General features: G+C 41.9%; 1 pseudogene; it reads left to right on the top strand.

Moving 5' to 3' along the window:
• Positions 1-16,884, top strand: part of LOC115839658 (cyclin-dependent kinase 1-like) — a 112,223-nt pseudogene extending 95,339 nt beyond the window's left edge.
• Positions 16,885-18,069: the final 1,185 nt, after the last annotated feature.

The raw sequence follows: 18,069 nt of genomic DNA, 5'->3' as shown, positions 1-18,069 counted from the left end.
AGAGAGAAGCACGCCTGCCACAATGAAGATCCCTTGGGCAACAGCTAAGACCCAATGCAGCCAAATAAATAAATTAATTTTTTTAAAAATAGTTAATACCTACAGCACTGTGTTGAGAAAGATTCTGAGGCCCCATCTGTCTCAGCAGGAGAGAATGGTGTGATCAGTTAGCAATATCTACCAAAAGTATGAAAAGGGATCAAGCATCACTAATGCCTATCTTACCCTTTCTGGGTCAAACTAACGCATCATTTTACAGATGAGGAAATGGGAGCTCAAAGATCACACAGACAGTTAACGGCAGAATTGAACACAAACGTTCAGCTTTGGATGCGAGCAGCAAAGGCCTGATGTGGAGGAAATGGCAGCAAGTTGGGAACAGAAGGCCAGAGAGACTCCAAGCAGCCCCTGTCCCAAGATAAACATTTCTGCTCAACCCCCATTAGCAGAAGTATCAATACAAGCAGAAATCCAGAAGAAATGCTGATGGATAGAACAGACTGAGAAATTTCAATTAGGCCCAGTGTGGTTAATTCCCTCTTAACCACATCATTTCCCTTTAGGTCACTTCAGTTCTGCATCCACCTCCCCCCACTTCATTTTTGGTAAGTGGGCACCCCTCCCTGTTCCTCAGCCTCCCAGTTTCCTGAGTTGCAGCCCTCACTTAAGATAGATTGGTCTCATCTCTCTCAAGATCACTGCTTGGAAGAAGCAGAGAGAAGAGTAATTAGCAAATTCAGCATTCTGGTAACTCTTCTACAGGGAAGAATAATCATTTGTTAGTTTAAGTAAATCCCCACGCCTTGATTAGCTGTCTGATGTTGAGGAAAAAATGAGAATGGGCTCACTCACTGCACCTGGGGCTCTGCAAGAGCCTTGGGAGACAAACAAGAGTCCAAATACATTTTTTTCTTTTAAAACTAAAGACTCCTCCCAAGGAAGGGGAGCCTGACTCCCCACCCCATAAGTGTGGGCTGTACATTGAGACTTCCTTCTAAAGAGTATGATATAAAAGGGGCAAAAACAATAATAACAACTTCATGCTGGAGAAACCTGGCAAATGCTGTCTTAGCCAGGTGGTCAAGGTCAGCATCGTCAGTGAAAAGTCACATTGATACAATGTGATGAGAAGGGCACTTCACCTCTATGGTCTTCCTCCCCAAAACACACGACCCCAGTCTAATCATGAGAAACACGTCATGAGAAACCCCAACTGAGAGACAGTCTACAAAATGCCTGACCAGTGCACCTCAAAACTGTCAGGGTCATCAAAAGCAAGGAAAGTCTGAGAAATTATCACAGCCAAGAGGAACCTAAATGTAATGTGATATTCTGGGTGGGATCCTGGAACAGAAAAAGAACATAAGGTAAAAACTCAGGAAATCTGAATAAAGTGTGGACTTCAGTTAATAATGATGTATCAATGTTGGTTCATCAATTATAATAAATGTGCCCTACTAATATAAAATGTTAATACTAGGGGAAACTGGATGGAGGGTATGTGGGAATTCTCTGCATTATCTTCACAATTTTCCATACATCTAAAATTACTCTAAAATAAAACTTTTCTTCATTGACAGCAGGGGTCTTAAGGGTCATCTCTAGAAGAGCCCAGGCAGGTGACTCTGGTAGCACTTCTGGCAATAGGATTCATCTACATTCTCCCTCCCTCTGAAATGACTTTTTCTTATTGAGCAGCCAGCTGGCCTCTTCTCTTCCCACCCTACTGGTCTGAGTTCTGCCCTCTGAAACCCACAGAAAAAGTCTGCAGTCTAGACTCTCTTGTCCAACACAGCCCTCAAATGTCTCAGAGTCACGCTTTATCAAACAAAAAGAGACCTGCAAACATCTTCCAGCCCCAAATCTTCTTCTTTTTTTTTTTTTTTAATTTTTGGCCACACCACATGGCATGTGGCATCTTAGTTCCCCAACCAGGGATGAACTCACACCCCCTGCAGTGGAAGCTCTGAGTCTTAACCACTGGACCGCCAGGGAAGTCCCCCAGACCTTCTTTTTTTTTTTTTTTTTTTTTTTTGCGGTACGCGGGCCTCTCACTGTTGTGGCCTCTCCCATTGCGGAGCACAGGCTCCGGACGCGCAGGCTCAGAGGCCATGACTCACGGGCCCAGCCGCTCCGCGGCATGTGGGATCTTCCCAGACCGGGGCACGAACCCGTGTCCCCTGCGTCGGCAGGCGGACTCTCAACCACTGCGCCACCAGGGAAGCCCCAGACCTTCATTTTTAAGACAAACTCAGGCCCAGGAGGCAGGAAACCCCCCACCCAGTCACACACACACTGAAATCCAGGTTGGCTCATACAAGTCCAAAGCCCTTTTCTTTATAGTGTGCTGCTCTTACGAAGAAGATTAACATGTATCCCTGTACACATTGTCATTTCCTTCACCATCCATCATAATCTGAGATGTCCATCTGCACCAGAACCCTCCCAGGAAGACCCCCATCAGCTTGTGAATGTTTCCCTTGCCCTCTCCACAATCCTTTCCAGAAGCAGTCATGGCTAAGGATGTTAAAGAAACCAATATCCCCCCCTCCTGAGAGTTGATGTCCCAAATTGAGCAGAATGCTCCAGATGAGAGCTAACCAATGTTACTGTGGCACAAAATTATAAATAGATGAGCACACCTTCCTTAAGCAAGCCTCTGATATACACTAGCTAACTGTCATACAGATAAAGCATGAAACCTCCTGAAGCCTTGAGCCAACCAAAATATCGAAGTTACCATCACCATACGGCTCCAATCCCCTTCCTTCCTATCTCTTCCAAAAAGCTGTTACACACTGAGGAGGGCTAAGGGAAGGAGCCAGGTGAGAACCAGCATTCACTGAGACTGCACAAGGTGCACTGTGCCTATTACATGCATTACCCATGATTCATTTAGCATTTACCGAGGCCATGATAGGCCAGGAATTGAGGGAAGAACTGAGAATATAAAGATCATAAGATACCATCTAGGCGCTCAATGATTTCAGTTTAGTACGAAAGACATTCATGTCAACAACAAAATGTAGAAACATGTGACAACCATGAAAGCATGAGATTGGGAGGTAACACCCAATACCTTGTGAGGAAGGATTATTTGCCTACATATAACTATATTTTCCAGATGAGGAAGCTGAGGCTTCAAAAAGTCAAGCACTTATCCCAAGAAATGAGTTAGTGATGGAGGCAGAGACGTGAATTCTGGGTACAAAGCTCCGAAGTCCATACTTTCCCAAACTAAGTTGTTGATACATGTACAAAATGTGTCCCATGGTCAATTAGGTTTGAGACTATAGAATGCCACTGCCTTCCCTTGGAAACTCAAAACGCCCATATGAATAATAAAGACTCTAAGAAGTCTTACACTAAAATATCTGTTTAACCCTGTAGAGTGACCACTGAAATATTTTTTCTTAACTCTTTTTTTTCAGAGAATACTTATTAATATAGAGAATTAATGTTACAGGGACTATACTTTGGAAAACTCACCTCTATATCCTGCTGTCATCCCTAAGGTAAACAAATGCAGCTATCACACCCCTGGGGGGAGAAAAATCTTGACAGATTAGAAATGTGACAAAGCCAAAAAAGTCCCTTTGAATAAATACATAACCCATGAGGCTTAATAGAATGACTTTTAGCCTAGATGACATGAAAGTAAAGACATATGTTGGGCCAAGACCACTGCATTCATCTCCAAATTCTATTCATTGCCCAGACAGCCTTCCAGAGTTCCCCAGGTAGCTCTGAGGTTCTTGACTTGCAGGAGGGCAGTAGAAGCTCTGAAGATATGAAACCAAAGGGGAGGTAATGAGAGAAGAGAAAGACACCAGCAACACAAGTCAGGAGAGAGACCCATAAAGGGAGGGAAAAGGAAGTTCCTTGGAGAGAAGGAGAGAAGTAAATGCTACCCTGTAATGGTAGCTCTGGCTTCCAGGCACTTCTCATGATCATGAAATGCTATTGATAGCATCATATCTATTTCCTTTTTCATATTAATCCCCCTACATCAGAGTTTCTTTTTTCCTTTTTCTTTTTTTTTTTGTCTGTGCTGCACAGCTTGTGATATCTTAGTTCCCTGACCAAGGATGGAACCCCGGGCGCTCGGCAGTGAGAGCTCAGAGTCCTAACCATGGAACCGCCAGGGAATTCCCCAGAGTTTCTAACTTATAGTGCTACTGACATTTGGGGCCAGCCAAGTCTTTGGTGGGGGAAGAGGACTGCCCTGTGCATTGTAAGGTATTTAGTAGCATCCCTAGCCTCTACCATTTGCCAGAACTACATGCCAGTAGCACCCTTCCCCCAGTTTTAAGCAAAAAAATGTCTCCAGGTGTTGCCAAATGTCTCCTAGGGGGCAAAATCACTCCCAGTTTTGAACCACTGCCCTAAAGGTTCCTTGGTATCCATCACCAACACATGCTACCGTAAAATCCAAATAAGCGATTACCCTACAAAACAAAGACATAACCTCTTCTGAATATTACTCCCTGGGCCTCAAGCTGCTTTCCAACAGAGCCCCACTGCTTACTGCCAGGTTGTCTGACTTCTAATCATTCCTGAGGGCCCATCTCAATCTCACCATCTCCTGCTATGAAGTCTTCCTGCCAACTTGAGTCAGCTGTGACCTACCCCCTCCTGCTCTATTCTGCCACACATGATACAGTAGTGGTACATGATTGACTTCAATCGAAGGTCTACACATATTTGATCTTGTACTGTCCTGTAATTCATTATGAGTGAGCAAACATTGATACAGCACGTATGAAGTGTCAGACATGTGCTGGTGCAGTGGGACGTAGGAGACATAAGGGTATGATCTTTACCTTTAAGTAGAGTACAGTCTCATGGAGAAGGCAGACCCAGAGTTACAGTCCTACATAGCTGGTTGTCTCGTCTCCTCTGTGGTATCCCTGAAGGTAAAGGCAAAACTCCAATCCTTCTTTTATGTCCACCACAGAGCTGAGCACACAGTGGGTGCCCAAGAGATTACACTGAACTTGAATCAGTAAGGAAGGAGAGCTTCTCTGAGAACTCATCTCCACAAAGGCAACTGCCATGCTTCTAGGACTCCACTGGGCAACTTCTTTTATGAAGTGATGGTAAAAGTAAATGGTATTTGTTATAGATAACTAATGAGAACCTACTGTAGAGCACAGGGAACTCTACTCGGTGCTCTGTGGTGACCTAAATGGGAAGGAAATCCAAAAAAGAGGGCATACATGTATACGTATGGCTGATTCACTTTGCTGTACAGCAGAAACTGACACAGCAGTGTAAAGCAACTAGACTCCAATAAAAAAATAAATAAATAAAATAAAATAAACATATCTAGGTTCTGAGTGGGAAAAAAAAAGTATCTTATGGTTACAAGTGACAGAAACCTTCACTTAAACTGACTTAAAAAGTATAAAAAGACTAAAAAGACTTAGAGTAAAAAGAAATTGATAGCTCATGTCACTGAAGAGCCCAGGTGACCACAATGATGGAAGCCAACTGAAAGACAACCCCCGCCCCCCAGCAGTGCTCAAAGCTGGAATAGTCTGAGCAACAAAATAAATAAAGTAGCATTGGATTCTATCCCACACTTGTATAAATAAATGATTGAATACATATATGGGGGAGAAGAGAAATCTCCCATACAGAAGAATTCCAAATAATTTATGTAGATACTCCATCCTCAAAAAGAAGCAACACAAATCCCCACTCCTTAAGCATGGGCTGCACATACTGACTTCTTTCCAAAAAGAACGGTATGGAAAGGGCAATAAAAGAATAATTTGACAGTGTCCAGCCATTGTAAAGTGAGGCATCCTTAAGGTTTTTTGAAAGAGTGTTTAAAGAATAAATATAATCATTCCTTAAGTAAATAAATAAATAGCTTGACAGTGGAGAAACCTGACAGACCCCACCTCAGCCAGGTGATCAAGGTCAGCAACAGCAGTGATGGCATGTTGACCGTAGGCACCCTTGATATGTGATGAGAATGACACTTGGCTTCTGTGGTCTTCCTCCAAACACATACAACCGCAGCCTAATCATGAGAAAATCATCAGGCAAATGCCAATTAAGGGGCCTTTTACAGAATATCTGACCAGTATTCGCCAAAAGTGTCAAAGTCACCAAAAACAAGGAAAGTCTGAGAAACTGTCACAGCCAAGAGGAGTCTACATGGACTGTGGTGTCCAGGATGGGCCCCTGAAACGGAAAAGGGCATTAGGGGACGACTAAGAAAACGTGAATAAAATATGGACTTCATTCAATAATCATGTACCAATATTAGTTCATTAACTGAGATAAATGTGCCACACGAATGTAAGATGTTAATAATAGGAGAAACTGGGTGTGACGTCTATGGGAATTCTCTGTACTGTTTTCACAATGTTTCTGTAATTCTAAAACTATTTTAAAATAAATAAGGTTATATTAATTAAAAGTAAATGGTGGGGGTTTCCCTGGTGGCGCAGTGGTTGAGAGTCCGCCTGCTGAGGCAGGGGACATGGGTTCGTGCCCCGGTCCGGGAAGATCCCACAGGCCGCGGAGCAGCTGGGCCCGTGAGCCATGGCCGCTGAGCCTGTGCGTCCAGAGCCTGTGCTCTGCAACGGGAGAGGCCACAACTGTGAGAGGCCCGCGTACCGCAAAAAAAAAAAAAAAAAAAAAAGTAAATGGTATTTGTTTTTATTTGAAAAACATTAAAAGATGGCAACCCTACATAAGTTACCCTACTTTTTTTTTTAACTATTGCTCCATAAAATCCAAAATCCACAACCCACTGCTTGAATAGTGAAAGTACAGGAAAGGAAAGAGGGAGGGGGCCAAGAAACACATTTAAACTATTAGGAAGTAATGAAGACTTTGCAAAAATAATTATCAACAACAAACAGGCTAGGGAATACTTGGAAAATGTGTAATACATACAAAATCACTAAATCTTAAAAGTCTGCATTACTGAGTCTTTGGGTGGGAATATACTAAGGCGCTAACATTCTTGAAAAGTAATGAAGAACAGAGGGACAGGAGCGTGGGAAGACAGGTGGAGGTTTACACCCTCCTAAGCCAGAAGAAAACAAGAGCCCTAAATGGGCATGGTTTAAGAAGGCTAGCTTTAGCATTTCAAAGAAACAATGGAAGAGAGTTTAAAATGTTTAAACAACAAAGATGAATAGAGGTCCCCTCGACCACAAGATAACAGAGCAGAGACGCAGTTGCCAGTTTGAATCAGGAGGCAGAATCCACTGTATCATCACTCAGAAATGCTCAGTAAATAGTAGCAGTGGTTGTTAGTATCATTACTGACACATCGAGCTCCCCTGACCATACAGTCTTTTTCTTTCCTCTCCTTTGACTTGAACTAGTATTACATGTGGCATTTATACACAAGCCTTGAAAAGAACCAAGCTGATGGCTAGGAAAGTTTCCCAAGGATTCTGTCCTTACCATTCACACAAGAAGAGTGACCAAAGACGGGGGAGCACAATCCAGGGCAGCAAAAGGAGGTCAGGCCAGTGCATTTCAAAAGGGCACCTCGGTTTAGAGTCTATACAGTTCTAAACCCACATCAGGACACGCTCCACCCAGCCTCTCCTTCCAGCACCCTGCGGCCCACCCCACCCCATCGAACATAATTCTCCAGCAGCACACTTTCCTACTCACCCTTGCCAGCCACCAAAAAACTGAGGAGGGCTTCCCTGGTGGCGAAGTGGTTAAGAATCCGTCTGCCAATGCAGGGGACACGGCTTCCAGCCCTGGTCCGGGAAGATCCCACATGCTGCGGAGCAACAAAGCCCGTGCACCACAACTACTGAGCCTGTGCTCTAGAGCCCGTGAGCCACAACTACTGAAGCCCGCCCGCCACCGCAATGAGAAGCCCGCGCACCACAATGAAGAGTAGCCCCCGCTGGCCGCAACTAGAGAAAGCCCGCGCGCAGGAACAAAGACCCAACTCAGCCAAAAATATATAAATAAATTTATTTAAAAAAAAAAAAAAAAAAACCTGAGGAATCTGGGCTAAATACAAGCATAAGGCTTCCCCAGTGTGGAAGGGGGCCCAGGAGCCAACAGTCCATTTTGGGAGGTAGGGTGGTAAAAACTTACATCTGGTGAGCCAAGAAGCCGGGAAAGACCAAGACCATCTCCACAGCTGGTGCTGGTCAACCTTCAGCGAAAGTGTTAAAACTGAGACTACAGTCTGTAAAGACAGCATTTCCTTAGCCAAGTTTGAACTTTGCCAAAGAGGCTCAAGGCCTTTGATGTAGTTAATTTTAGGTCACAGCTCTGGTCCACCCAGCCCTGAGGAAATTGGGGCTTCATGGAAGAGTTCCATCCATGGGCCCTGGAAAGACACACAGACCTCAAGGCCAGCCACAGAATAGAGGAGATGATCTCTACTGACCTATATACAGGGCCCAAGAACTCGAAAATGAGAGGAATGAGGGTAATGAGTCTGTCTTCTAAAGATTGAGCAAAGATATGCAAAGCCTGCCTGGTGATATTAACATATCTATACATGGAATGTGTTCATTAAAGGGGAAATCTCTTAAGGAGGTAGTTTATCAAATTGTCCTGACTCCTTTATAGGTGGTAAAATCAACTAGTGAGTTACCAGCATTTTTTAAAAAATGAAATAACATAGAATAGAAAATATGACTGCATCACATGTAATAATAGTAAGTATTGTTTATTGTTTTCATGAAGTGTGTGTGTGTACATGTGTACTGGTCTCAATTTAAAATGTATCTCTTTACTGTTAGTTTTTTTTTGACAGTGACTGCTTTCAAGTAAATATTGGTAGGGTCTAACAAAGTTTTAGTCAAACTAGTCATTCATTTATTCATTCATGCACAGCACTCCTATTATGTGCCAGGCCTCCACAGGGCACTGAGAATACAACACTAATAGTCACAATAGTACAGCTCTTGTTATATATTTGGCACACCTCTAAGTTCCTTATATATGCAAATGTATTAGCCCTCGAAACAAGCCTATGAGATAGTTTCCATGATTATCAACATCTTGTTCAGATGAGTAACTTGCTCAACTCCTCATAGCTAGTAAGTGGCAGAGCTGGAATTTGAACCGTTCAGTCTAGCTGCAGAATCTCTTCTGTTATCCACCAAGCAATAGTACCCAAGGACTTGTCCTATTGCTCCCAACAGTATCTTTGTTGCAGCAATGAATTGTATTAACCCGAGGCCACTACAGGTTGCACCTGTGTCGCTAACTCCCCCGGTCTGAACTGTTGTGCTAGCAAGTCAAATGAAGGCTTATACTTAGGCTTCCCGAGAAGTCTGCCATAAGAGACAGAATACACTGCCCAGAGTACCCTTTCCCCTGGGCATTTCTAGCCACACAAATCAATGGCCTGGCATTCTCTCGACACAAATTATGTGCATTCATGTCAATGAGCTTCATGAGCTGACAGATCAGTATTTGGGGCTGCAAGCCCAAGGGTCAGTCTAGGCCACAGAGACTTCAACAAAGGAAATGGCCCTGAATAGCTGTATGCCCTTGTCTAAGTTACCTTTCTGTGCCTCAGTTTCCTCAACTATGCGATAGGGATAATAACAGTATCTACCTCATAATATTGTTGTAAGAATTTAATGAAATAGGAAATGTAAGCAAATGCCTGGTATTTAGTAAGTGCTCATTAAATGTTTGCTAGCTATTATTATTTATTGGGCACTTTGCTAGTATCAAATTTATCAACCAATGCAAGAGAGAATGTGTAAGCAATATTGTGCCTACAGCATTCTATGCCGGGCTAGAGGAGTTCAGGGAAGAGGTACTTAAGTTAACCAGCAAATTTCAGAGAGAAGACATTATTTTGAGATGAGTCTTGAGGACTGAACCAACAGGTGAAGAATGAAGGAAAGGACATTCTATCCAGTCAGACAGAGTGAACAACTTGGCAGAGACACAGAGGACCTTCGTGTGCAAAACCACCAAAATAATCTCCAGCAAAAATTCCTGCAGCACAAGTTTTTCCAAAGTTGTTTCAGGCATTGAAATATATATGCAATGTGCATTTTACATATACTCACTTCAAGGCAAATGAAAACCTCAGCCCTAAAAGAAACTTAAGGGAAAAAGCATCAGTCCCTAAATACATTAGAAACGGGAATCTCTCCCATGAAGCTGGACGTGCTTTAGAGAAGTGGGCTCCCAGACCTAGGAACTTGTTAGAAATGCAGATTCTCGGCCTCCCCCAGACCTACTGAATCAGAAATTCTAGAGGTAGGGCCCAGCCATCTGGGTTTAGAGAAATTTGCCAAGAAGGAAACAAAGATAAAAGCAACAGCAGTCCAGGCAACAGCTCCTGTGAAGAGCTATGCTCCCTGTAACCAGAGCCAGGCACAATTTACACAGTGGCTAAATAGCTCAGGCTCTGTAAACCCACTGACCTGGGTTTGAACCCCAGTTTTGGTGCCTGATGCCTGCTACTTCCCTTAACCACTGCATTCTCATCTGCAAAATAGAGATAATGATTCCTCCCTCTTAAGATTGTTCTCAGGACTCGGTAAGATGGTACCTATAAGGCACTGCACAGAGCAGCTCATTAAGTGCGAGCCAGTATGCCTAAAGGGGAACTCAAGCAAATTCATCCTCTCCAAGAGGATGAGTTCTAACAGCTTTTGGAACAGCAGCCTTCAAGTTGGGGTACACATGCTGTTGGGGGTATAAGAGGACTTGGTTTGGGGACATGGATAGACTGATAAAGATCAATTTCCAAATCTTCATTTTTCCTACAGACTCCCCTAAAATTGATCTGCCTGCAGCTGGGGCACCAGGCAAGTTCTCCTTCCACATCTTCCCTATCTTCTCTTTCACAGTAGCCCTCCTCCCACTTACCAAAAGCAAGACATAGTGCTCACACATCCCAAATCTTACTATGTGTCCTGGAGGACAAACTTCCAGGGCTCCAAACAGGGAATAAATAGAAATATTGAGGTTGTGAATGTCTCTAATGAGAGGGGAAAATCCATTTGCAAATGAGCAACTCAAATGACGGGTTACAATTTCTTTTCCAAGTCAGGCGTTTTCCACATAATCAAATGGGGACCTAATTTGCGCTGTCAGCTGATAGATCATTAAAACAAATTTTTGATGATAGACCACTATGTGATTTTTAATATATGACTTGGAAGCAGTTCAAATAATTCAAATGTAACAATTTTCCTTATATTTCCACTTAATCAAATGGGGACCTAATTTGCGCTGTCAGCTGATAGATCATTAAAACAAATTTTTGATGATAGACTATGTGATTTTTAATATATGACTTGGAAGCAGTTCAAATAATTCAAATGTAACAATTTTCCTTACATTTCCACTTACTTATGTGAACGTTTTCAGCACTTTAACCTTTTACTTTAATTGAAATATGTTATGCTAGTTTCAGGTGTACAATGTAATGATTCAATACTAGTACGGATTGCAAAATGATGACAATAAGTCTAGTTAACATCCGTCAGCACTTATGTCTTAATAAACAAAAACTTGGCTTGCAACTGATGTCGAACTGTCTCAATCAAGCAATAAGTAATATTCACCCACAGATACATGATACAAGTTTTTAAAATGCCATCCATCTCACAGCAGATGCATTTCCAATGAATTTCACTTCTGTGTTTAACAACTCCATATCAAAATTATAATATATCTATGTTGCTTTTCTCAATTACATAGTATAATAATTTTAATGATAATTCAATCCAGAAGGAATGTTTTAATATTTAAAGCCTTTTAGGCACATGAAATGTTTTAAAATGCTGTTTCAATCTATATGTATGTTTTTGTTGCAGAGAAGCGTAATACAGAAATCGATAAAAAACTTTCAAGCATAAAAATATATTACATGAGGATAAAATTCTGTGGGGAAAGTGGAATGAAAATGTGAGTTCAAGGAGAAAAAGCAATGATGTAAAATTTTCTGACTACTAAAGAAAAGCTCTTTTGTATATTTTTAAACAGAAGACAGTAGTATCAAATCATTATGGTATTTAGACTGGAAACTTTAAAAAGGGCAATGTAAAGGTTTATTTAAAATTTTTTAAATTTCAGTATTTATTATTTGCCCAAAATTACATTCTTTGTAATTTTTATGTAAAGTTATAGTAACTGTAGATACCAAGTTAAAAATGTACAAGGGGGTACACTGCCTCTCAAATTTTTTTCAGGGGTATGCAAGGAAAACATGCGAATACCTCTGCTCTAGAAAATCTCCCCCTTATTGTTCTTCTCTTTCTTCAGTAGGTGAATATATTAAACAGAAGTGACATTCTCAGCGCTATATGGCATGCTAAGAAGCATTCCAGAGGAGGAACCATCGCTGTCTCTGTTTTCAAAAACTCACCACCTAGTTGAACCAACCAGAAAAAAGTGATGCAAAGCAACTGAGGTATGTGGCAGACACTGGTCTTGCCCACCTGGTGCTCACGCACTCCGGTATCCTTGCTAAGCAAATCCAGACTAGGACAGCAATATGTCAGGTAAATACTCATTTTTTCAGCCTCCCTTCCCCTGAGGGGTGAACACGTGACAAAATTCTAGCTGGTGAAACATAAGTAAAGACCTGAGGGCTCTGGGAAAGCTTTTGCTTTCCTAATAAAACCATATAGATGAGACTAGCTCTGCCTGTCCTTTCTTCTTCCTAACTTGAATGCAGATGCAATGCCTGGAGCTACAGCACTTATGCCAAAACTATGAGGCAACAAGCATGAGAACAAAGGCAACACACTAAGGATGGCAATATGGACACATGGAAAGATCCTGGGTCCCTGATGGCATAGCTGAGCAGTGAACTAATGCCAGCAAGGGCTTACCTCTAGATCTTCTACTACATTAAATACATGTATACACATATTTCAATTGCTGTAAACCAGTGCTAGCTGGATATCCCAGTTACTTGTACTGTGTAACAAGCTACTCTAAAAGTGCCATTAAAATGAGTCATTTTATTAAGCTCACAGATTTTACAGGTCAGGAATTCAGACAGGGTCCATCTGGAATGGTCTGTCTTTACTGCATGATATCCGGAGCCTCTGTTGAGAAGACTCAACCGGGTGAGTGACTCAAACACCCAGGAACTAGAATAGCTGGCCCTGGAGAATCCATTTCCATGAAAACTTCTTCACTCCTGTGTCTGGTACCCAGGCTAGAATGATAAAAGACTGGGCTCAGATGGGACTGTTGACCAAGTGCCAACACATGTGGCCTCTCCATGTGGCTTAGGCTTTTCACAGCACAATGGCTGGGTTCTGAGAGCAAGCATTCCAAGAGACCTAGAAGGAAGCTGCATGGATTTGTATGATCCAGGCTCATGCAGGAATCAGTGTCATTTCTACAGTACTCAGTTGGTCGAAGCAGTCACCAGACTCAAGGAGACGAGACACAGATGCCAGCTCTCAATTAGAGGCGTAAAAAGAACTTGCAACCATTTTTCTTTAAAACACCACATCGGTTGAGGTATTTTTCCTTGCAAATTAACACATTCCTAACTGATACAATGGATGATATAAGATAACATAAAGTGGATGCGAAGTTGAACAGTACAAGTGGCTATTGAACTCAAAGGAGGAAGAGATAATGAGAATCAAGAAAGCCTTCATTATAAACACTGATTGAGGGCCTGTAAGTGCACAGCCCAGAATAAAATGCCAAGAGGATTGCAAAAATACTGCAAGACTCCATATCTATCCCCCATGCTAGATATGAGTTCAGATCTCAATCTGCTATTCTCAACCAACATGGCTTCGGAAAATCCTAGCTGAGCCTCAGTTTGTGTATCAGCAAAAAGGAGAGCATATGCCAAGGTTAGGGTGAGGTCTAAATAAAATAGAATGAGAAGGGCCTAGCATGGTGCATGTCACTCAGGAAGTGTTCAATAAATGCTACGCATGTGTTTATTAAAAGAACTTACCCATGTGGGAAAATTGAATGAGTATCTACAATTGACAGAGTTAGTATCCCCCAAACATAAGTCAGAGCCCCAAACCCACCTTATGGACTCAGCAAGGTTTACTGACATTTGTTTTGTACAGAGCTTAGAGGACTTAGACCAATTTCTCTGGAGGAAAACTAAAACAGACTTGAGAAGATCTTCTGATGTCTAGGCTGATGTCAAGTCTTTTCCCTGCAAAGCCCACCCCGACCCCTGCTACCAGTTTAGAAAAATCTATAGCATTTCTCACAAGAGGCCAACCATTCCAATCTGGGATAAGTTTTCTAAATATTAGATCTGAAATGATTTATGTTATCCCTAAATGCATTGGGCCACAATCTTCCTGAATGGACTAAGTCATCCCATCTATTTTTAGCAGCTGGCTCATTCAGTCCATTTCCTTACTATAAATACCTGAGTGCACTTGTTTTAAAGTAGATCTCTTTTGTCATCTGATTGTCCCAGTCTAGGTTAGAGGGCAATCGAGGAGAGAATGGAAAATGAGACAGAGAACAGAGAAAGAGAGACTGCAATGCTCTACTCTGCGCAGCAGCTATTTTCACAGACTCATAGATCCCTGAACACAGGAGAAAGCCAAGAGGGTCTAGCCCTTCTCAGTGTGTTAACCTTGAGAAGGTGGCAGCTATCTGGGACTCGATGGAGCCACCCAGACTCTTTCTTATCATTTCATCCACTGAAAGTTTCCGTTTCATAATCCCATGTCTCAGTCTCCCTATTCCTAACACACTGACACTAACCCCAGCCCCCGAGGCAGGCCAAGAGAGGTTTCTCCTGGTCTTAATGCCCTTGAGTGAAAAAAAATTATTATAATATTTCATACCCATCTCCCTGGAGTCTCGAAGAAGGGGACACTGAGCTCTCGACAAATACGGATCAAAGCATTAAGAGGAAACAGGCCAGAGTCAAATTAAGGAGTGGATCTGCCGGGCAGCTGCATGGAGCACTACTACACAAGGAAAGATACGTTCAAACATCACTGGATGCCGGTGTGTCGCTGGAAATTAAGGAGATAGATAGAGGAAGAATGCAAGTTCGAAACTCTTCTCAGGAAAGTAGAATGTGTGGTTAAAGGAATACTGCAAAATGATCCTGAAGTTGTAGCTAAGACCTCTAAGGGCCATGATTTCAATAGTGAATATTTGTCATTTAAGGTAGCTAATATCTTAATATTCTCCCTATTTTGAGGTTTCTACCAGCAGTCCTCCTTCTCCATTCTTTTTTCACTTTCCCAGTTTTCAACTCCTCCTCCAAATTAAAGCTAAACAAACTTTTTTTTTTTTTTGCGGTACGCGGGCCTCTCACTGTTGTGGCCTCTCCCGTTGCGGAGCACAGGCTCCGGACGCGCAGGCTCAGTGGCCATGTCTCACAGGCCCAGCCGCTCCGCGGCATGTGGGATCTTCCCAGACCGGGGCACGAACCCGTGTCCCCTGCATCGGCAGGTGGACCCTCAACCACTGCGCCACCAGGGAAGCCCTGAACAAACACTTTGATTGAACAAATATATTGATTCGGGGGGGCAAGAAATTATCAGCACTCTACCAAGATTCCCACATGTCTCAGTCTGGACACTTCCCCCAAGGATCTCAAAGGGGTACAAAAACCTACTTATCCAAGTTTCAAGCACCAAGGAAGCACTGTGCTCCCAAAAGCAGCCAATGGGAGCAGAGTCTCCTGGCTTCTCTCAGATGAAATGCAACTGTGCCTCAAATAATAGAAAAGTATTTATCAAATGTTTTCAAAAACAATTCATACATGATGATCCAGTGGGTTTTATCTCAGGAATGCAAGGCTGGTTTAACATTCAAATATCAATCAATGTAATTCAACATACTAACAGAACAAAAAAGAAGAAAACAATTATCTCAATAGACTCAGAAAGATTATTAGAAAATTATTGATAATAAAAGCTCTCAGGGCTCTTGGAAGTTGAGGAAGAGCGACACAGATATGATGGCTGCATCACTGCCTCCACCACCCCTCTGACACCTCCAACCACATCCTCTACTATCACAGAATGATAATCCAGGATCTATGATTCCTATTTAGTAATTGTGGATGATTATTCCAAAATAGAGAAAGTTGGAGAAGTATCTATGGAATTATGTGTGAGGGTAGACACAAAACTACAGGTCAAGTGGTAGCCATGAAAAAATCAGACTAGAAAGTAAAGAGGAAGTGTTCCTAGTGCCTCAACTCAGGAAATTTCTCTTTTAGAACTCTGTCATCCAAACATAGTCAATCTTCAAATGTGGTTACGCAAGAATCCAGGTTACATCTCATCTTTGAATTCCTTGGATCTCAAAGGTACTTGGATTCTATCCCTCCAGGTCTGTTCATGGATTCTTCACTTGTTAAGAGTTATTTGTAATAAACCCTACAAGGGATTGTGTTTTGTCAGCCTAGAAGATCTCTTCACAGAGATTTAAAACCTCAAAATCTATTGATAACAAAGGAACAATTAAACTAGTTGACTTTGGCTTTGCCAGAGCTTCTGGAATACCTATTAGAGTATACATACATGAGTTAGTAACACTCTGGTAGAGATCTCCAGAAGTACTGCTGGGGTCAGCTCACTCCTCGACTCCAGTTGACATTTGGCATATAGACACCATATTTGCAGAATTAACAACAAAGAAGCCACTTTTCTATGGGAATTCATAAGTTGATCAACTCTTTAAAACATTCAGAACTTTGAGGCCCCCCAGTAATGAAGCATGGCCAGAAGTGGCATCTTTACAGGACTGTAAGAATACATTTCCCAAGTGAAAACCAGGAAGCTAGCATCCCATGTCAAAAGCTTGGTTGAAAATGGCTTGGATTTGCTTTCAAAAACATTAGTTTATAATCCTGTCAAAGAAACTGCTGACAAAATAAAACTGAGCTACCCATATTTTAATGGTTTAGACAATCATATTAAGAAGATGTAGCATTCTGACAAAAAGTTTCCACATGTATCAAGAACAGATTGTTCTATTTTTACTGTTAACTCTATTTTTTTCCCATGTATTTTTCTTTTCTTTGTTGTAAAGTTTAAGCCATACTTCATCTTCTAATTTCAGGTATAACTTAAAATGTAAATACTGTTCTATATGAATTTAAATGTAATTCTGTATATGTGTGTAGATCTCACTGTAACAACTATTTTTTACTATAATAAAACTATAAATCTAGTATTGATGACAAAAAAATGAGAAAAAAAATTTAAACCTTTCAGTAAATTAAGAACAGAAGAAAACTTCTTCAGCCTGATAAAGGGCATCTTGGAAAAACCTACAACTAACATCACACTGACTGAACAGCTTTCCCCTTAAGATCAAGAACAAGGCAAGAATATCTGCTCTCACCATTTTTTTTAACATTATACTAAAAGTCCTACCAGGTTAATAAGGCAGTAGAATAAATAAAAAGCATCCAGCTTTGAAAAGAAGCAAAACTGTCTTTGTCACAGATAACGTGATTGCTTATGTAGAAAATCCTAAAATACCTGCAAAAGAGCTGATTTTTAGCAAGGACAAAGGTACAAGGTCTATGTATATTTAAAATAAAAAGAAGGGAATTCCCTGGTGGCGCAGTGGTTGAGAGTCCGCCTGCCGATGCAGAGGACACGGGTTCGTGCCCTGGTCCGGGAAGATCCCACATGCCGCGGAGCGGCTGGGCCCGTGAGCCATGGCCGTTGAGCCTGTGCATCCGAAGCCTGTGCTCCGCAACGGGAGAGGCCACAACAGTGAGAGGCCCACTTACCGGGAAAAAAAAAAAGAAGAATTTCTAAATGGTAGAAACAAAGAGTTAGAAATTGAAATAAAATAGATACCATTAATTTTTTAAAATACTATATTAGTCCTCAACTGCTACATAATGAATTACCAAGTTAGCAGCTTGAAACAACAAACATCTATAATCTCACACAGTTTCTACAAGTCTGGAATCTGGGAAAAGCTTCACCAGGTGGTCTGGCTCAGCATCTCTCAGGAGGTTGCAGTCAAGATATCAGCCAGGGCTGTTGTCATCTGAAGGCTCGACTGGGTCTGGAGGATGCACTTTCAAGATCACTCATTCACGTCTAGTTAGTGGAGGCCTCCGTTCCTCGTTTATGAGGGTATCTGTTCTTCACC

The sequence above is a fragment of the Globicephala melas genome, chromosome 2 (assembly GCF_963455315.2).
Source record: "Globicephala melas chromosome 2, mGloMel1.2, whole genome shotgun sequence".
In the NCBI taxonomy this organism is placed as follows: Eukaryota; Metazoa; Chordata; class Mammalia; order Artiodactyla; family Delphinidae; genus Globicephala; species Globicephala melas.
Note: the sequence above shows the minus strand (reverse complement) of the source record. Positions and strands in the feature narration are given on the sequence as shown.